Here is a 23,855-nt window from a genome sequence, read left to right as displayed (position 1 = left end):
AAGTTGATTTGAAAATAATAAATTGAACATTAGAAAGGTTGATTATTTTTTTATAAATAATCTTTAAAAAAGTAAAGTAAAATTTGATAAAATGCAAGTGAGAGCATTCATGTTCACATTTAAGAGTTTACGATGTCTGTGAAATATCCTTAGTACTGTAACACTTTTCATATTAACTTATTTTTCAATCAAAAATATATATTATTGAGGTAAACATGGCTAATCATTTCCAGGGAAAAAACTCTAGTTTTTAGTTTCCAATTATAAAATACGAATGGAATAAAAACGAAAATCATATTAATTTGGTTTTTATTCATTTTGATACACTTTTTTAGTTTGCATTTAAGAAAAATGTATTTTAACTTTATTTTTTTCATAAATAATTCACCGAGAGAAAGATAGCAAATAATCACTCCATTGGAAAATATTTCGGAAACATTTTACCTTTCACAAATATTCCATGCAAAAATAAAAATATTTATTTAATTCAAAATATTTGTTGTGACACGCGTATTGACTCCCAGTGATCGCCTTTAAATTTGAAAGCATTTTAAAATCATTGCTTTGGATTAACGATACTGATCAGAAAAAAGACAACCCGAAGTCTAAAATTGATCAAAATTTGGTGAATATAGGTATACGAATTTATTTTAATAAATTGCTTCCAAAAACAAATGTCTATTTTTGTGATTATCTCAAAAAGTACATTTTAAAAACTACCGGTTGTTAAGTTTCTTACCTGTATACATTAAATACCCAGTGTAGAGAATATCTACTTACTAATCGTTGAATAAATAAATTATATACGTCTTCGAATCGTTCTCAATACAATAGATTAATCACGTAGCTTAACGCAGAAATTTTAAATGTCGAGATAGGACAACACTTAATAATATAGTATAATTGCATTTTTTTTATAAAAAACGCGATATTGTTCACATATTGTAACTTTGTTATGTAAAAGTTATTAAAATATTTTCGTTCATAATAACACGTCTATAATATCCATTGTTGTTCATTTTTCAATTAAGTGAAGTGGGATTAGTAGTTTTGAGAGGATGCTACACTGATATGAGCCAATATCTACCTCTCGCGCAATACTGACAATGGAGTAGCAAACTCCTGCTCAATGGAGCAAATATAATAATGAGCTATAAAATAAGAACTTTCCTTTCAATAATACAATTTTCATTTCGACGTACACAAATTCGATTTTATTTCAACTGACATGCTATACTTCAACGTGAATAAATATTTAAAATATAATAGGTGGCAAGAATCATGAATGAAATAACGTCTTAATAAACATTTGTTTCAAATAATTTACTATACGTTAACTCTCCTGGATATTGTGTACTATCAATGAACAAACAGATTATTCATCAATTGTTTGTAGTAATAACTCACTCAACATGTACAATTCAACACCAATATCATTTAAATTAACACTATAATAATAATTGTAGTTCAATGCAAACTGTAACACATCCAATCAGTGTTTAATAAATCTCGAAAAACCCGTAATCAAATTAACGTTGCCCATTTTGGGGAAAACTTCAGCTTCTACATAAAATTGTTTGTGAACCAAAAAACTAAAAATAACTTAAATTAACTTAAATTTAACTAAATTTAACTTTTAGAATTTAAATTGAAAAAAAAAAATTATGGAAATAATACTGACCTGCACAGAGGTATTCGTAATAAGTGTATTGTATACTTTTTAGTCCTATGAATATTACTAATTCTACAAAATATAAAAATAATCATAACTTTGTATACGACTTAATTTAATTGTCCAGACATTGTAGTTTATTAATAATGAAATATTATTATACAATATAATTAATATTATTAATGATGAATTCGTAAGAATTTAGTTTTAGATAAGTAATGCATTTTTCAATCTAGTGTTTACTAATGTACTAGCTTTTAAACGGAGTTGACAGTGGAAAAATTTGTTTTTTTTATAAATATATGTATAAAAAAATGTATATGCTATATTCCTACTAAGTATAATATTAATATAATATTATGTAATCATTAGCAACAATCTAAATAAATAATAAAATACTAATTATTTGTGAGCTGAAAAAAAATGCATGTGTGTGCCATCCTTTATCTACATATAGGGGTTAATAAAATAAGCTATAAACACCCTGTTATCAATAAATCTATTGATAAAACTTTTATTAAAAACGGAGTCGTTGAGTCTATTAACTTTAGATAAGCCAACATCCAACATCATATTAGGTATATGGAGCGCGCTTCGCTCTTAATATGTCTCAGCAGATCTCCTGGCTGACAGTTGCAATATCTGGTTATTACATTTTCCACGTAGGATTTTTTTAGTGCCATTTCAAATAATGTCTAGCACTTAATATTTGTTGACATATGAGATAACTATTCAAAGGTCATTGAGTTGTGTACAAATCAGTTGGGCTCAGAGTTTGTTTCCAACATCAAAAACCATATGAGTGAATGAAAAATACTAAAATTATAAATATTTTATTAGTTATAACCAAAGGCCAATCGGTGTGGACCGAACCAAAGATTTGTTTTTCTTTATAAATATTTCTGTAACCAATGGCAACCAAAAAAAAAAATGTATAATATATTTTCTACTAACCATAATAGTAATATAATACGTAACCAATGATGATCCTATAAATAAACAAAAAAGAAATATACGATTTGTGTTAGCCAAAATATAAGCATTGAGCTACCTATATAGGGGTTGGTCCTATATAGTATACTAATACTATACACCCTTCAAGTCTCAAGTAATCTATTAATATAACTTTTATTAAAAATGGACCATTTTGAGTATATAACTAACAGGCAAACACCCATTTTTAAGATTAATATAAGATTATTTTTAGATATTTGTGGTTGAATATTTATCAATAATGTAGTTTCTACATAAAAAAAGCTAATTATTTAACTATTGTGTAATACTATTCCATAAGCACATATATTACTTATGATTTATATTATATTTAAAATATAACGTAAAAATGATGTAAGTACAATATTGTTGTGGGTTTGAAAAAAAATGTATGTTGATTAATTTTAATTCGGCAAACATATTATATTCTACCACCAAGAGTTTTTCGTCAAAGTGGTGAGATAAAAATAAAAATAAATATCTTTCGTAAATCAAAAAACTAGGTAGGTACCTTGTCAAACATTTATTTTACTCAAAAACATTTTTTCTCCAATGTAACTGTATAATACTTAAAAATAATTATTATTATTACTATAATAAACCTTATGATAACAATAAGATCCAAAACAACACATATAAAATGCATGAATAACGACACAGAGAGAAAGAGAGAGAGAAACAGACGGATAACCCGGATTAATGTAAGTAAGTGTACCTTTTTATTATTTATAAAAAAATTAATATTGTTGTAAGAAACGTTCATGTTCTGTGAAGGTATAGATCAAAAAATATGATTTTTGAATATGATACATTATATTTTGTAATGGTGTTTCGTCGCAAGTGAACAAGTACGCGTATATTATTATATGATATTATACATGACGCGTGCGTGTAACTATATAGGTATATTCTCTCATCTCTGCGGTTGAGGTGTTTTCGTCTCGGTTTGTTTGCTTACGCTATACCGTTGTCTGCAGACTGGACCCAAACTTCGTTGATATTACGAACTTTTAGCAGAAAGTTTTGTCTCGGTCAGGTGGTATTAGCAACTCAGGGGCCCTACAGGGTGGTGTAGCACAAATGACCTGTGCAAACTCTTCAAGCACAGCGGCGTTAATTACATTTACAAACTTTCACCTGTGTGTTTTATGCAAATCGGCAACGTCCAGGACTTTTGAAAACAGTCCGAAATCCAACGATAGTGAAAAGTTTCCATTTAAAATATTATATCGTCTGTGCGGTACAATGTAAACGCGAGCACAGATATAATGATATGCATACACTCGAGCGTCACGTGAATAAATAACAATCATAGGGACGATGGATCGGTCCGACGCGGCCGCTCGACAGCGGACGACCAAATTACAGTATTACCATATTATTATATTTGAATTATAAAGATGTCGGAAAACATTTCTGTCACACGGCTCCTCGGTAGTAATTTTTTTTATTATTATTATTATTAAACATTTTGTTTCCATACAATACAAAATTAGTACAATGGGTAAATTTGATAGATGTTTATTAACAAGAGGTGGCGTTTATGGGCCGGCAATCAGAAATGCCACCCGACCCGGCACTTTTCAGGTATTATCTATTGTTTTATTTATTTTTTATTTTTATTTTAGTAGGTTTCTGGGCCACTGTCTTTTGAGTCTTCTACGTTCATTATCAGGAAGTGAGATTGAGGCTAGGTGTTTCGTGTTTGGTTAATGGGTTACTGTGAGAGTTTAATTTAATATGAAATTTTAAGTTATGTAATTTTGCTAATTGGCTAAGGTTAGGAATTTTTAGGTATTTGTGAATATTATTGTTTGTGAAATACCAAGGAGAAGATATTACTAGACGTATGTATATGGATTGAAACGTTTGAAGCGTTTTGGTATTGGATGGCTTTGTAGAACCTCATAACTGAATACCGTATGTCCAAACTATTCACATTATTGACTTGTATATGGTAAGTTTAATGGATAGTGAGAGTTAAGATTTCAAGAGTGGTCTTAGCAGGGGAAGTCAAAAGTTAACGGTTTTACGCTTAAGTTTTATGTGTGGGCTCCAGGTTAGACGTTTATCAAAAGTTAGCCCAACGGAAATCATTTAAAAATGATCTTATGTTAACCAATACGAGTTCAACAATATGTGTGCACGTATATAACGCAAGTTAAATAATATTTCTCGGCATTTTTATTTTTTTTTTTTTAGGAAACTTTCGTTGGCTACCAGTTCCCTTAGTGAGAACGGACATCAAAGTCTCCATTTACTTGACCTTACATAACGTGACATTCCACATTTCTTTATATCCCGCCGAATCTGCTCACTCTTGCATGGTAAAATTCGACAATTAAGAGGGCTCGTCTCCTTTGATATCATGTTTGATATTTAGTGGACGGACTTACAAATAATAAAAAAATAAATACATTTTCGTATTGTACTGAATAATATTTTGTATTTGGAGTACATGCATTACGCACCAATAAAATAATTTAGTGAATTTTAATATAAATAGGTGCATGGTTTTTAGAAACATAAAGCCTAAAGCAATACCGATACTACCTATAAGTAGTATACTAAGTGTAATGATCGATGTAAGATTCCCAACGCATTTTTCAAAATATCAACTCCCGGATTATTATTGTTATAAACTAAGTTATACTACACATAATTATACGGTACGATCGCAGTTCGATTCATATAGGTTGTCTATATTTGTAATACAAAAAATAAAATAATAAAATACCTATGTCTTGTATTACTTTCTATTTTGTTATTTACATGGATTTAGAAAATCGTCAACATAACGATGTGCCGACTTCAGTGACTTTCAAAAATAACATGTCAATTTGGACGGTTGAATAGAATTATTTAAAATTCAAAACTTTGCAAATGATTTAAATTGTCTATATGCAAATAAAACTGCTTGAAAATCTTAAGTAATTGGGTATGCTAATTTATGAGAAAAAAAAGTTTCGTTTCCCGAAAAAAGATCAAAATATTTAAGCCGTAACGTATAACGCCGTGCAAAAAAAAAAATTAAACAAATGTGAATTTTAACACAATGCGCAATGTTCGAAGATAAACTTCACAAACCACTATACCACGTTTCAACAACAAAAAAATTAAAATAAATAAATAATAAGAAGTGTACTAACATAACATGTTAAATTACCATGGGAAATGAACGGTGCGCCGAGAATCTGTTGCTTGGCGGTACAATTCAACAACATAGCTCATCTCACCTCTAGAACTTCTTAAACTATAGTTCAAGTCAGTGGCGAGGTTAGAGAGTACAATAATAATAATATGTTATATTTATTAAAAGAGCTAAATGAGTATTAGGTAGGTATTTTGTATATAATATTATACAGTAGGTAAGTATACATATTAGCGTTGAGAGCTTTTTTTTTTGTGATACTTTTCTTCATTTTAAAAATCGTCCGTTAATAGTATTTTAATTCCTAATTATAGTTAAGTAGTTTCAACTTTATGGTTTTATATTACCTAAAACGTTTGCAACGAAATACGATGACACGCATTAAGTTCGTCTAATATGTTTTGTATTGGTTTACGTTGTATGTTTTTACAAAAATTACGTTAAAAAAATTGTTATTATTAAACAATTTCAAAGAGTACAAAATAAGCACAAAAAAACAATACCTACTTATATTATTGTTTAGGACCTAACGTTTAATTATAAATCAATGTCGTCTTGGAGATGATGTTATTGTTTAAAAGCTTCGTTGAAAGTTATTATCATAACTGAAATCTAGCTAATATCAATCTATCAAATAAACACCATTAATCTCTCTTTTTTTTTAAATATTAAATTCTTGAAGAAATCGATAATCGTTTTATTAAAAGTATAAAGCTTAACAATAGCAGACTTGTGAAAGTGTTATTAAATGTATTAAAGCAAAATGTATAATACAAAACACTTACGTCTTGCAGGAACTGATTAAAAACATTTTAATAGGTTAACTTTATCAATAAATAAAAAAAATATGATAATCTATGTAGACTTACATAAAAATAAGAAAAGATGTCTCGACATAAAATATACTGTATAATGTGTTTAACGTTTGCTTTTAAGTTATTCGTTACAACAACACATCATTTAAATTAAACGCAGTATCAATAAGCTAGGCGGAAAAGAAACATTTTCAAAAAAAATGTATAAAACAATTGTATTATCATCCAGCTTAATATATAGTTAATAACTCAGACTGTAATACATAATTCATAATATTAAACTGAATCTGGGAAATGTTATGAAGATTACCTACCTTTTTTAAGCGTTTATCAACGAGCTGGATTCTATATATTTTTTTTAAACGTTTAGTTGTTGAAAAAGATTGTACTCGGAAAATGAAATACGAAACAATCATGAAAACATAATATTATCTATCTACACAAATAAAATAATACAATTTTTACAAGTCGATGACTGTTGGAAAAACGATGAAAAAATATGTTTAAAACCGAAATAAATGTATCATACTATTATTATTTATCTGTGATGGTAGACATGTTCAATATTATAGTGATAGAGTAAACTGATTTATAACAAACCCTAACTATGTATTCATACAGTTAATAATATTACTTACTTACATTAATTGATAATGTATTGTGATTCTCTTCTTAACAAACGGCTTTGGGCATAAACATCTTGTTAAAGTTTTCAACTATGGTTTATAATCAAACTAATATTGATTTTAGTTATTTGCACGTTAGAAATTCCTGACGTTTTCATCCATCGCATATTTTTTGTAATTAATTTATAGGTATAAATTTAATTATTTTAGCTATACGTGAATTTAATTTATATAATATTTGAGTATATGATATACTAAACTACCTATTGAATAAGTGCAAATAAAAATAATAATAAAAAATATTATTAGAACTTTAAAAGCTTTTTGTTTTTTTTAAATAATAGTATATTTATTATTTTTCTTATGAAAATGTCATTGTTTTTTTTTACAGCCAGCTGCATTTTGCATTCGATAAATTCTATAACGCATAACAATTTTAATAACGGAGGTTATATGCAAAATACGTCAAACCTGTAGAGCATGGTATAGTTAATTCAATTATTGTAATAATATATTGGTGCAATGCGATAAAAATAGTACACTAACATTAGGTTAGGTATATGGTTACGGTTTGCGACTATGGAAGCAACCGTTATAATATTATTGTTTGCAATCAAAGCTGCTTATGCGAGTAATTCCTAGCATAATAATTATTCAACTACATATTTTCATATCACTATCATATAATATAATAATTTATAGTTTACTATTTTTTTCACTGATGGTTTTGCATAAATTCAATCAGAAAATTAATAACAAACATGAATAACGTAACGGAAAAAATATATTTTTATATTACATTTCCCCACTTTTATTCGTTAAGATTGAACTACTGCTTAAAACCAAACGCCATTAATCATCGTGTACATGTTTGTATTTTAAAACGTTTATATATCAAATTATGTAATTTCACCAACCATAACTCATCGGAAGTTTTAGTTTTCTTTTTTTACTGTTAATTACTCGTGTTGAAAATATAATATATGATTAAATGTTTATTTACTTTGATGAATATTAAAAAAAATATGAAATAAATAGGTAATCTAATTTCTGCTGCAATAATGCATTATATATTATATTACGTATTGTCTTCATAGTATCAGATTATGAAAATAATAAATATTTATTATTGTTTCAACGTAATACTGTACCTAATAGTTTATATATTTTATCATACGCACAATATAACGAATTGTGGTGTGGTCATTTTGTTTCCTTTTGACAAGTATTTGTGGTTTTTAAAACTTTTGCACTTCCGGAAAGAAAATAAACGACCCGCGCATGACACGTTGATTGATGATCAACAGAAAACGCAGACAAAGTTCTAAATGTACAACAATCGAAATTTCAGATTCAGAAAATTGCGTACGAAACTTATGCAAACGAACGGCGGTGAATACTCCAATCGATCAAAAAAAAGATATAATTTGGACGCCTATACTTGTTACGAATTCCAACAACTGCAACTGCAGTTTTCATATCGAAATAAATTTTTCAATTATGTATTGTTTTTTTTATTATTATTATTATTATAGTGTTGACGTGTTAATAATAAATGGTACCGATTCGTACTGTAATAGGACTGCCATCATTTATCTGACTGCCGGAATCCTAAAAAAATGTACGCGGCTTGAGGTCAAAATTCCTTCGGGTTTCCCCCTGAAAAGTGTAAGAAAATAAAAGAGAAAGAGAAAGAGAGAACCAAACACAAAATTAAATTTAAAAAATATAGTGTAATTTAGTTGGTCAGTACGGTACGCGCGCAAAAATTCAATCATGGTATCAAGAAGTTATCGATAAATAAAACCAGCATTCAAAATTTAATGTCATGTTCAAATAAAACGCGTAATTGCCATGAAGAAATTCTAAGTATTTTTCTGTGCTGCTAAATATATTTTTAAAAAAATTCAAATTTTTCTCTAACGTATTATTATCATGTTTTTATTCAAATCTGAACGAGAAAGTTATTGGTTTCATCCACGACGACTTATATTTTTCCCTGAAACCTTTTTAAGGATGGATAATGTGAGTACTCAAACATCATCAAGTGATTTACCATTCAGTTTTAAATCGGCTGCATATACGTATTGTATATTATAATATCTTGACATTTTCATTATTTTCCTAAAAAATCGTATAAAAATATCGACATTTTCAATCCTAGTGGTTTTTAAAGTTACAATAGTCTATTCTGTCATATTTTGTGTTCCTATTTTAATTTTGTTACTGTTATATTATATAGGTACTTGACATTTCGAGTTGATAAATAATATTTACGTTCACACCTTTTAAAAAATCTATAAGTTTCGAAAATAAATTTGATTTGCAAATGTATTACAGTGAATTTTTTTAATAGTTTTTGGAATGACATGATTTTAATTTTTGTATTTATTTCGATCTTCAATATGAGTCTTTAAAATACTTCAACCAAATATAAAAACAGTATTTTACTATGTGACCTCTCTACATACGTTATAAACATAGGTGAATTATTTTGTTATTAATATTACTAAGATATAGCAATAATAATCGATTTCTAAAATATATAAACGAATTTAAACCAAATAATACAACCCCCCAGCGGGATATTGATCATTGGAATCGATTAAAATATAATTTGAAAATATCAAGTGCACGTTTTCCCAAGAGTGCCAATTCCGTATAGTCCCTTGAACTCGGCCACTAGTGGTTCGATTATTATCCGTAACAGCTCCAATTGAGTACTAGGGGAAAAAATAAAAAATAAATGACATGACGCTCTCGAGAGATAGTTCCATACAACAGAAGGGTTTATTTTTATATAATTTGTTATTTTTTTTCGAATTGCCTCTAGAGGTCTGAGAGGTGAGTAACTGAAAAAAAATTCAATCGATGATTTTATACAATAACTGCAGTGTGTACCGTATGAAAAAAAAAACATAAATCACAGCACAGTAAAAAATATTTAATATTATTTTAACAAGACAAGCAGGAGAAAACGAAGAAAAATAATACTGGTCTAATGTACTGCGTTTACGAGCTTTGTAGCATTTTAATTGCTACACGGCCTCATTCTTAAGATTCAAAGGACAAATAATTACGAGGAGATGATTGTAGTATATAATATATTTATAAATGTGTGTGTGTGTGTGTATGTGTGTGTAGAAAGGGAGGGTAATGTCACGTTGAACTAATTAATATCTTTGTCATTTCAGCGTTCAACCGCAGTTATATTAAGGTCTACGGGTTTTTCATTACAGGCCTCGCTAACTCGGCGGCGGGCGTTCATCCAATTCAACGAGAAGATTTAAAATTTAGTCATGACGATTCGCTTCTGTACATATTGTTTTATATTATGTAATACATGTTTGACGCGAAGTTTCGACGATGATAAACTGCGTTCGTCAAAACGACGCCATAATACCGTTTAGGTGCAGGCGGTGTCGTTACGATAATAATTTCTAATCGAACACAATTATGAACCGATCGCACGATTGAATTAAATTACAAATGTTTAACATTTATGTACGCAAAATAATATATAATGCGGTTACTAGAATCGTAGCGGGAATACCGACGAAAAAGTTTATCAAGCCCACGGTACGGTCGAGAGAGAGAAAAAACAATTTATGTATACAGTATATACGATGATGAATATTTCAAATGTGAAACTAATACTACTTGCAAATCCATAAAAACTTCAATGTCGCCTTTAGCGGCAACGTTGTTCTTTTTAAAATGTTAAAAAAAATAAAAAACAAAAACAAAACGCAGAAAAAATAAGTTTTTTCGCTCATAAATAGTTTTCTTATTTGCTTTGAACGCTATCCAAAAATTAACTTTTTATGTTTTATATTTGTCCCTAAAATATAGGGTATTTCGTTCAAAACTTTCATGAGTTATGACCGACCTATGTTCGCATATACTTATTAAAACCCACGTATCATCGTTTTAGTATATAGAGGTTCGCAATTAGTAGAAATTACGAAAGCGTTAATACTAAAATAAATATCTTAATTTCAGAGGTGTAAAAGGTCGGATCACTGCAACGCGTGTACCTATATATTATTATGTATTGACCAGCGTGTATTTGAAAGCGTACAAAGACTATACTTTATTTATGTAGCATTATAAAAGCATCGTGTATCTCGATAAAGTCAAAAACAATAAAACATAAAGACAAAATAATACTAACCAAACGATTTTTCGATTAAAACGAATCTGAACTACCAATTAATTATTGAGTGAAAATCTATTTCGACTCCCCACTCGTCGCAATTTTTATTAATGCATCGAGTAATTAAAAGTTTATTTTGTGTTTATCTATGCGTCGACTACAGCTTAATAGTTTATGAGCACGTATCTGTGAATTTCCACCATTTTGGAAATCGGTAGAGTATACTAATAATTCATTGTTGTATCGCCGAAGAACTCGTTTTGAAATTGCAATGTGTCGCGCACGAGACGAGATCGCATCTTAATCTCGTTCCGGACGAGTACCGATATAATGACGCAATAAATCAAATCGATGGCGCAGAAAAACCTATTCCAAAGTAGGTGCTTTTTTCATTTGTTTTTTTTTTTCATGCATGCGTGCTTGTGTGATGAGGAGTGTATGTGTGTGTGTCTATCTGTGTGTGTGTGATAGCACTCACCACTATATTTATACGGTGTATTCGGGAGGCTGACGAAGACGGCGACGGAGACGTCATTAAACATTCGCACACCACATCAGAACGGGCACACAAAAATAAACTTTATTAACAATCTAAATAAGACACACAATATGAAGATAAAAATATAACAACACAATTTAAAAAAAAAATATTTTAAAATAGCGATCGCACTGTGCACGGCAGAACACTTTAATTTTTTAATTCCTAATATTTAATGTACGCATGTATGTGTATGTATGTCATATGTGTATGTTTGTGTTTGTGTCTGTGTATGTGTGTGTGTATGTGATTGTGTGTTCGTGTTTGTGTATGTCTGTGTGTGTGTGTGTGTGTGTGTGGATTTACGTGTATGTGGGTGTGTACGCAAAAAAACAGAAAGCGAACGACTACGACGACGACGACAACGACGACGAACACCGCACCGGCCGGTCGAAGGGTTGCTCGGAAACTGGCGGGAGCGTCGGCGGCGGTGGCCGAAACGGTATATCGGGACGGCAGCGTACAGCGCGGGCGAGTAAGGGTGGTTTGTATAGATTGCGGTGGCGGTGCGTAGTCGGAGCGAATTTCGCGGGGGAAGGAATCATTCCTCTATATATTCGCGTGTGTACGCATGAACCACCCCACACGCGTCGCGTCGTCGTGTCTCCACCCGTGCCCAATTCTCCGGAGCGGTGACGGCGGAGTTCGCCTTGAGAGATACGGTCGGTGTAGGTTGGATGTTTTTTCCTCTGTCACTATATCTCTCTCTCTCTCTCTCTCACACACACACTCTCTTTTTTTTCTTTTTTTTTTTAATCGACAGATCCGTTATCTCGTCAACACATGTGGGACGCGGTCAGGTCGGCGTGTCCGCGTGTCGTCACAGTATGGCGGTGGCGGTGGTCCTAGAGGTGGCAGTAGAATTTACGGTGGCGGCGATGGTGGTGGAGGTAGCTGTAGTGTGTCAGTGACGGTGGAAAAAAAAAACGAGGGACGCCCCGATTCGATCAATCCACCGCCAGGTTAGGTCGGGTGTATATTATATACGATTCCACATGACAAATATTACATTTTACTGGCGTGAATATATTATACGTTTTCTGCACGCACTCGATGTCTGCCGTAGCCCGTAGGTATTATACTCCATATAATTATATATAGGTACAAGGTGATTGACCAAACATGCTTACACCCCATTATCCATAAATAATAGATTAATTATTAAAATTCTGATTTTCGAATTTTTTTAACAACAATTAACCTCATAATTTTCATACTATCAACTCAGGAACTCCATAAATTGCATAAAATCAAAGTATTCAAAAATATACTTAATATTTCAAAAATCAGAATTTAAACAAATGCATTAACAGAGAAATACAATTGGGGGTGAACACTATGTTCAGTATGACACTCCGAGTTGATTTAATTTCCTGACACTATCATGGTTTGAACGCAACTATAGTGTTTTGAGTGTAACATGCAGAGTGTCCAATCAGGGACGTCTGTATATAATATCGTGTAAAATTTTTACCCGCGATAATATTTTATTTCATATTATATTACGTCTAATAATTATTATCAGGATCTTTTTAAATATGTCACGCATATTGTAGTAGTCAAACTAGATAAGCACAAACGCGAATCAAATCAAAATAATTTTAGGTAAATACCTAGCTACTATAATATCAGTAAGTACTACAAAGCACCATGAAATTGCATAAATGGTGTCTACATAGAAGTCAAACAGACACGTGCTCCAGCACTTCATAAATTATGTCTTTAAATAATATCAAACTATTTTTAAAGTGTTTTCTAAAATTGTATTCGTGATAATGTATTTGTATACCAGTTAGAATAAAACGTATTTAATAAGACATACATAATTATTCTTTAGAACTTATTATACTAGATTCATACACCATTTTCGGTATCTAAATACACTTTTTTCGTATTTGATGGGACTATTGTGACTCATCATTTCATCGAACTGCGCATATAGTATAATTATTGAGAGTGTATGACAATCACACTGGTATGTCTTACTGGACCTCTAGGCTCCCGGATCAAAGTTCGAATCAAACGGTCATTGGTAATTCGAGTTCTGGTGAAATATTATATTAATAGTATTGTTGACGTCGTCGTTGTGGTTTTTGTCATCGTATACCTGAGTGACGATAGTTTAATGCCTAGAGGTGTTAATTATTACCTCTGGATGAGCTATAAATAATATCCGCGGTCGTCGATCGCTTCTGCGAGACATCATTAAAATCGATTTCCACTGGAAATAATATCAAAGGATTCGCGCATCAAGGCGTTCGGCTTAAAGCCAACCATGAATCCCCGTTAAATGTTTACGACTAGCTCACAAACTCGATTGTTGTTAGAGTAAAAATATATAAAGCAAATAGTGACCGAGTTAAATTGGAATAAAAGAGACGTGATATGTATGTCGTCGACTTAGAACCGTGCTAACCCGTTTTGTGCGCAGAGACAAAAATTGCTAGCGTCTCTCCTCCGCTCACTCTATATAAACTAGGCGGTGAAGGGTAAATCCTCCTAACAGAAGAGGTGACTTAAAGTATTACAGATTATAGTGTATTCTACCTATGAAAAAATGGTTTAATTAATAATAAATTATTCTCATTAAATTTTTATTTTTCTAACAATAAAAAAACTCCTCTCACATTTCATAAACGTTCTTATTGAAAATAAATTGAATGAAAACTGATTGTAGCACGGCAACGGAAGTACATAACCATGGTTAGAAAATATAGAACTGGTATATAGTGATAGTGGAAAATACAGTAGTATTTTTGTTTTTTTTTTCAATAATCAAATAGTAATTATTAAGGTGTCCGGTGCCAGTTTATTAGATTTTCTGCTATTATATAAAATTTTAAAATATTATATTTTATATTTTAGTTACCACTTTAACTGTAATACTTTTTCTCTTATCTGCTGACTGATGCGTATTTCTAAAAGTGGGTGTTTATACTGTGTATGAGATCGAAAAAACGTGTTCACAGGAATAATTATCAGGCTTTGTTGAATTGTCGGATTTTGATAACTATTTTTATATCTGAAAGAAGAATACTTCCTACATGTTGCGTTGAACTCCAATTTTATTATTTTATTTTAAACGATGGTATCATATACCTAATTTGTAAAAATAGTTTAAAATAGTTTTGTTTTTTAATACGTATTATTAAGTTTGAGATTTAAATTTTGAAAAACGGAGTTAAATGATGCATTTATAATATTACACTCTATTAGTTCAAAAAAAAGTTATCAAATTTGGTTGGTTTTACACGACAGTATCATTATTCTCGTAGACAATTATCTTGTGGACAAAATGACATCGGACGCCTTAATTATTATTTATATGTGAGCGTCCTATAATTTAACCAAGCTTAGGCACCTCAGAGCAAAGTCCCCTTTGCCACCTATCATTATCTTGGCACTGGTCGTCGTTATGGCGTTCAACATGTACGTGTTAAAAAATACGACATCTGACAAAAACGGCTACCTGCTACCGATGGTTCGTTTTGAAGCAGTCGTCCGTTCGGTCTGTAATAATCAAGGGCCTACGGGTACGGCCATTTTACTAGATATAATTTAGGCGATCCCCTAAGGCCGAGGTACTAGTTTTCAGCTAAATTCGATACGCTCACCTGCATATCCATATAATGTGCCAATGTAGTCCTCCGCTGATGGTAATTTGTCATTTCGAAATTGACAATTGTATTATTGCTAGGTACGTATTATTGTAGCCTTCAACAAATCTGTTCTGAATTGAATTTCTCCAGAATTAATTGAATTAATCCCAGATAGTTGATGTAGCTAGCTGTTTTTAGTACATCAAAGACGTTACACCCGCACAATATAATATTCGAATGAAAACGTATAATTCTCTATTCACGTGGCTTTCAGACAAAAAGAAAACGCTCTAGCGCATACAATATTCCAATGTCGTCAAAAATAAATTCGAATAACCAATACAGATCGAATTTAATTATTATAATTTTATTTCATTTTTTATTCAACCATTATGATCAACGAACTGACATTGGATCGAAATAAAATGGTTGCCAATATTTATGACAAGCTTCCTTCTAAGAGGATGTTAAAATATTTTTTTTATGTTTTAAAATACAAGATAAAACACTTTTAGAAGTGCCAAAAATGTAACCAAAGTTAAGTATAAATCTCTCCGTCTCCCTAGAAATATTTTTCCGAGTTTAATCTACTTATTATGTCATCTAGATTATAATGTTTTATATTATTTTCTCGACAAAAACTTAATAAAAATTTGTTGAAGTGAATATTTTCGTCTGATTACTGTTGTCTGTAATAGTTTTCAAAATCCAATTCATTTACAAATGGAACTTAAAATATTGTTTCTATATAATATTCAGAAAAATGCAAGACACCGAATAATCATTATTGTGATTGTAAACTGTAATCCAAAATTGTTTCCTTTGGTTCGTTACTGAAATGATACGTAATAAAAAAACGGACATAAAAAGTCCGTAATAATAATACTTTCAGTGTGAGTTTGTTAATAATATTATTTACATTGCTATTTAGTAATTAAGACCAAAATCCGTTCACAATTACACATGATATAAGATGTCACTGTTATATTATTATCGAGTCACACATATTAATATATTTATCACATTTGTATTCATTCACTATTCCAATGAGGAATACTGATCTCGTATTTCTTAGCCAGCATAATAATTTATATTGTGTTTATTTAATAATCTTTGAAACCGGTGAGCTAAATATATTATATTAAATTGTATAAATATAGATTAAATAGGTTTATATTCAAATATTATATTATAATGAAATGTATTTATAATGTAGGTAAAGTCATAGTCTTACGAGAATAATATAAAAGTTATGTATTAAACACAGTGATCACCGCGAGTTAATAGTATTAATAGGTTTTAAGAACATTACCGTATTCCACTTTTACGTTTTATACTATTATGTTGCACTATACCTACAATATAATCTGCAAATTTCAGTAAAATTACCTTTGCAACCCTTTCCTACTAATACTACTCCCCTACTACTGCATAGTATATTAAAATTTAATTAATTAAAATTTTGAAACCGTAAAAAAAGGAATTAATTTCAATATGAACCTTATAACACTTAAAATGTTCAGTTCTACTACTTAAAACACCGTTTTCGATTCAAATGATCTGAATAATACTAGTGACATACCATATTTCGTCCATCCGATGGTAGAAATTCGTGAAAACAGACGATCAAACCCCTACTCATATTTAAACAGAGCGTTGTACTTTTTTCCTATATTGAACTTTATCCTTATTATTAACGCGTGAATTCCACATAAAAAAAAATGTTGTAAATTAATTAACTCTCTGGCATGTCGTGTTTGAATAAAAACAACACACTATAATATGTAGATTTCAAGAATATAATACTTGAAAATTATACCAGCAATAAAACAAAGTTTAATATAATGTAGGAAATACAATTGACGTGAAAAAACGAACATTGTGCATGTCAAAATATTATACACCAGCATTCTCAGATTATTGCTCGAGTCATTTTCTACGAATTATCAACAAGCATTGCATTGACAGTTTTACAAAAATAACTATGATAATAATATGACGCACACGAGCCTTTTTTTTTTTTAGTCATCGCAACGTCTGGCGGCGTTCAATTATTTAATTAGGAATTCGAGATTTTTAATTTGGCGAAACAATAATAATTCATCAAACTCTAAAGGTAAAATAATGATATATATATATTATGTATACCATTACGCGCAGCGCCGGAGATGTATATTGTTGTTGTGCCCTCGGGTGATGTGAAAACAAAACGAAGATATTTTTTGATGATAAGACAATGTAGAAAACGCAGCGACTGTACGTCCCGAATTTCATTGAATAAATACGGGAATTGTTGCCGTCCGAGCGAAAGTACCGATGAAAATATCTTTTATGCCGATATCTTCGTATAAACTTTAGTAATATTCTTGTCGGTACAGTTTTAAAATCAACGATAAGAATCCTTTAAAGTCGTCGAACCACGACCTAACCATTTTACAGCGGAGTTTAAAAGCTTACACATGACTAACATGTCTGCAAAATCGTTCTGCACATATAGTGTTCGCCAGACATGGAATAAGCTAGTTCTTTATCAACACCCTAATGTATTTTGGATGTAAATTATCGTTTATTACAAGTCTGAAGCACACACAACTAGTAGTTTTACGTATCTAACAGCACACATGCGTAGTGATCGGAAAAATACGCGAGTGTGCTGACATGTCTGTTTATTTAGTCGTGAGCTTAAATTATATGTATATATTATTATTATATGAGGTATATATGTTCTACCAGCGAAGTAATTATTATTATCTTAATTGGTGAGCAGTGCATCGCTAAAATGTGAAATTTATATATTGTTTACGAAATTGCTATTATGTTTTCTGGGTATTTTCACTATATTGTCCTATACATATTTGCAACTCTATAATTGTTGGGTTTAAACAAATTTTTTTTTTTTTAGAAACTTAAGCCACTATAATAGGGAATTTCAGTCAACGTTTATTTAAGGTAAAAATCGGTGATCGAATCATAAACGCTCAAAGTTTACAGAATTAATTAGGGATTTCAGTTTAAATAATTGGGTCAAATCGACTCTGTACAGCTGATTGTTGTATACAATAATCATGCCACAAAAAATAAAAGTTGATTAGTACCGTAGATGACCGGATTGAAGCATTTAGAGTCATAACTGGTAAACAGCGTTTGGCTTATATTACATTTTATTATCTGAATAACCTAATGCTGTGTACTGTTTTTTTTTTGCGGAAAATCCAATATATAGTATATACGGTATTTTGGTATTTCTCGGTTTGAGTGTATTTCAGTTTTACTGTACCTCAGTTCACGGACAAAATAGTATCAGTATAGCTTTGTGAAATAATTTGACCAAGAGGTTCTTAAAATGGGAATTTCAGAAAATCTTTTCTTAGTGGATCATTACATTAAACAACAAAACTACTGACCAAATGCCATGTTCATCTCTTCGGTAATTCCTGCATGAATGATGAATCAGTCAGTCAGGATAATATAACTTTTAGCTATTATAACTCAAGCAAAATATACGATGCACAGAAATTTGAATCAATGCATAATATCAACTAATATATTAAATTAAACAAATTATACTTCCTATTTTCTTCGTATTAATCTATTCTAGTTCGTAACACTCCTAACTGTATAATTATTTATTATAATAACAAAAGATACGAATAACAAAAATGGATACGAGTAATACACGAAGAATGCCAAATTGTGGTAATGTAGCTGTTTTGCCTATACATCACGCCGTGTTACAAAAACAATACTGAATGGATGATATTATAATTATAATATTATCATTATCGCTATCGCTATCGTTATCGCCCAGAAAGCAATTTTTTGTTTAATAATATTATTATAACATTATAATAACGAATAATATTAGTATAACGTTATTATAACATTATTATAATATTATCATTACAAAATGCTGTCTGGGTCGTTATCATTATTGTTATCGTATTGATTGTCATTGTCCTTGTCATTGTGATTTGTCATTGTCATTGTCATTGTCATTGTCATTGCCATTATTATTATTTAGTGACCGGGTGTATTATCGTGTATACTGTATAACAAAACTTAATTGATTTACCCGTGTACAATAATGCAGTGTTGATTTTTTATTATTTATCATTATTGACGATTATTTTGTTAGCAACAATATAATATGGTGTTTGAAAACCGTTTCTAGTTGAGCTCGGTTTGATACTGTCCCTTATTAATTATGGATCTACGTTTTTGACATTTGATGATATACATGGATAACAGTATGGTAAACCTAATTTTGAAAATTATTTTACGTCTATGACTCTTTGAAAACATACAATATACTTGGTTATAATTTAAAGTCCATTAATTATTATAATTCATTTTTTGATTGCACTAAAATAACCGTTTTAGCTCTTTGTTTAGATAATTCATGGTGGTTTCATTTCTAGCACTCGTAGAAACAACTATAAAAATCGAAAAACTACTCAATTAAGTGCATCCCGAGTTGAAGGCATATTCTGTATAGAACGACGCTACAACACATTATATGTAATTTGTGGATCTTTCAATCTGACTACACATATTATAACAACAGTTAATACACGCCAATAGATAGGTACGTCACTATATACCAAAACAGTAATTCGTATTTATTTTTTTTTTTTTTAAATAAACCATAAAACTAATATAAAAAGCCTACATGTCTTACATGTATACGTGCCACATATATATGTAAAATTATTTTATGGTGAATTATTAATCTTATTAAACAAGCATATTGTTCTGTTTAAGTATTCTATAAAGTATTATATTGTATAAAACTATTTCAGAAAATACAAAAATAGTATTGAATTTTTAAATTTGTGTTATTGGTGAATTAATTTAATTTAATATTATTAATCAAATATATTCATGTTAGTGGTAAAATTGTAAAAATATTAGAGTTCGTTAAAAGGAATCTATGTTACTTGTAGTCGTTGGATATTTATAGGGACAAATCCAATAAACAAAGGTATTTATTTTCGCTTTTTCAGAGTTATAGTGATTGCTCTTAAAATATAAGCTAATGAAGAGCATAAATAGATTTCTTGTTTTTCCTGAAATGTTAAACATTTACAATAATACCCTTTTACAATTAATGTCCATTTTGCATTCACCTAACTATAGCACTACCTACTACGATATCAATTGCGCGTAAGCTATTCGAACAAAATACATATTACAAAACATTGAATGTATTATCTATTTACTATATTGACTAATGTCGGTTATTTGACCAAAAGTTTTGTTGTCCCGGATGACGAATATAGCATTGATGATGACAGTCAGCCAATAACCACGTTAGGCATATAATAAAATAATAATAACAATAGTACTAATAGTGTTTTCGAATAATTATTACCGGGCGCGTTAGTCGGTGGCGGTCGTTTTGTGTGCGATCGGAACAATTGTATTTTTCATTCAGCGGTCATTATTTTAAATAATTGCAGGCCGTTCGCGTAAAAGGTAACGATCGTTATTTTTGATATCATCCCTATCCTTCACCCTCTCTCACTCGCTCGCACCCTCTCACTCTCTCCCTCAAACTCTCTCTCTCCGTGTCTCCATCACTCTGTCTTTCCTTCCTTCTCTCCCCCTAACCCACCCTCTCTTACTCTCTCTCTCACACACATTCTCTCTCGGACAGCGTATGAACCGACAAAATCTCACCGCACCGCACGCAGCGGTGATACTAATGATAATAACAATAATAGCATGTAGTGGTACTATAGTCGTACAGGTGAATAGTATTGGCAAATCGTAGTGTAGTAGTTGTAGTAGTTTACGTGGTAAATTCAGAATTGCATTCATACGCGCACGTATAGAGGCAACCCATTAATTCTCTCATCAGTCACTCTCGACCTGACAACTCGTACCGTGGCCGCGCCCACGCCACACATACTACGACTGCCATTACTATACCGGGTATCAGGTCGAGGTACATTTACGCGTTAGGCAGTAGATATCAACTATTGTTGAATTTTATGCATATATATACCGTACAACGTGCACGTGCGTGTGTGCGCACTATAACGCAGTCGTCTCCCGACCAGCCGTCGAATACGAATGCCTAACGAACATTTGTTACCGGCGATTTGCATTTTCGTCAGGGCGATAATAGAATTATAACAAAATTATAAATCATAATATTATTATTTATAACGATTATTAGTATTCGATGTGGTGCACGAACGGTGTTGCGACTGGCGATTAATTATTCCACGCCAGCTCCTTCGAAAATCATAATCCTAGTTATTATAAAAATAATAATAATAATACTATAATATAATGCATATAATATCATACTATAGTGTCTCTCACGTTCCGGATCAACGGTCTGTTAGCCCGGGGTACCCGCCGAAAAAATTTTCGGTCTATCTATGAAATCGCTCGGCGAGTGACCTATTTTCATACGACAATAATATTTACTATACAAAACGCGTGTGCAACTTTTTTTCAGCGAGCAGTACAAAACTATGTAAGTACGACGTTCACGTGGTTATTCAATTGTATTTATGTATACGTCATATTATATCATTAGATGTATATCGGTCACCAATCGACGTGTATTACAGCTTTATTTGTTCCGCAAAATCGTGAGAAATCATTATCAGAAGATACATATTATAATCAACAAAATAAGTTTATGGTGTACAGGCAGATCTGCTGAGAATCGTTTTTCAGTTGTAACCTTTACAACCATTATTATACTATTACTATATTATTATTATTATTATTATTATTATTATTAATATAATAGCATGAAGTCACAGATAGATTAAATTAAACATTAGAGTTGGGATTTCCAACCGCTGCGCCGTGTATTTTTTTTCCTTATATGTGTAGCTTGTGTAAGCATCAAGACGTGATAAAAGTTTAAAATTAAAAGTCATACGGAAATATGATTTGGATTTACTTGGAACGACTGGATATTGACTATCCTTTACCTGTTTGTATTATTGAAAAATTATATTTCTTTATAGGTGCCGTAAAAATGTGTTTAAAGATCAAAATGTAACGTGAAGTAACCCTATAGGTAATTCATTTTAACTCTATATTAGGTGTGCCCAACCTTTTTCTGCTAGCGGGCCACGTTTTAAATTCATATTTATACTTTGGGCCGAATATAATTCACGGTTTTTATTTTGATAAATACAATAAATATAATATAATCTTTTTTTTTTTTTTATTGATCTTAAGCTTCGGCAACTATGGCCATTAGCTGTAGTGGTTTGTTTGTGGGTTGTTAGTGTTGGTAGGGGAAGGAACACATGTGTGAATATAATCTTTGTTCGCTGAATATTTCCACAATAGTTGCTAGTTAAAAATTTGTTTTTGTCAGTATAAACTACAGAATTGTAAGAAAATTTATAATTCTTTAAATCTTATTAATATACAATTATTTTAAATTATAATTTTATTTTTATTTATACTACCTACCTATACAAATTTCTAATTTTATAAAATTTTCACGGACCGGTTGGAATATTTCCGTGGGCCTTTGGGGTTGGGGGCGCCTGCTCTATATTATGATCGTTCTTTGATGGGAGGGGGTAAAAATGGCTAGAATCAACTACCCACATTATATAATATATTGTCCTCCGTAAATAGTAAAAATTACGTTGCCTCCTAGGTACATGGGACAAAACTCAAAGCTGAATTTGTGAATTTCGCAGGTATTCTAATTTTCTTCCCGACTAAAAATTAATTGTTACCTTTATAGGTATTAATTAGATTTTTATCGGTTAATTTTTAGCTTAACGAAGTTATTAAACATATATTATTTAACTTTAAACAAAACTTAACATGGCGATTTAAACAAATTCTTTAACTTTTCATGCATTAGCTGCACACTCCCATGTAACGTCTAATTTTTAAGTAATCCGTTTTAATATTCGTTTTACCACTATAGGTACTGTTTTTCTCGTTATTTACAAAACGCGTTGAACGAGTCAGCAAAGAAGACTCCTCATTTATTAGGAGACGTATTCCACGAAAATATTTTGTCTTTGATTGTCGAGGTCCAGGGATTCCATTATTCAATAGAATGTCAGTCTGAGTAGACCGAACGAACTGAAGAAGATATTCTAACAACTTTGGGATTTTAATCTCAAATGAGACGCGACTATTGAACCAAATCATCATCTATGTTATATAATAATATATTTGGTATCGTATTATTTGAGTTTTGGTGGTTCTAATATAGAACTGGAAATCCATTTATATTCAGTACTGGACATTGTTTCGACTTTCACTTCTATCTCTATCTTTAATTGGATATTACATAATATTTAAT

The 23,855-nt window shown here is 30.7% G+C and overlaps 1 protein-coding gene across 1 annotated transcript in view; it reads right to left on the bottom strand.

The window, feature by feature from the left end:
* Window positions 1-12,341, bottom strand: part of LOC132949704 (neuroligin-4, X-linked-like) — a 339,951-nt gene extending 327,610 nt beyond the window's left edge. The window contains exon 1 of the mRNA XM_061020715.1: window positions 11,892-12,341. The gene's annotated coding sequence lies outside the window, so the exon portion shown is untranslated. The remainder of the gene's footprint in view (window positions 1-11,891) is intronic.
* Between the last annotated feature and the right edge of the window lie 11,514 nt (window positions 12,342-23,855).

The sequence above is a fragment of the Metopolophium dirhodum genome, chromosome 7 (genome assembly GCF_019925205.1).
Source record: "Metopolophium dirhodum isolate CAU chromosome 7, ASM1992520v1, whole genome shotgun sequence".
In the NCBI taxonomy this organism is placed as follows: domain Eukaryota; kingdom Metazoa; phylum Arthropoda; class Insecta; order Hemiptera; family Aphididae; genus Metopolophium; species Metopolophium dirhodum.
The sequence above is the reverse complement of the archived record's forward strand: the minus strand, read 5'-3'. Positions and strand labels throughout refer to the sequence as shown.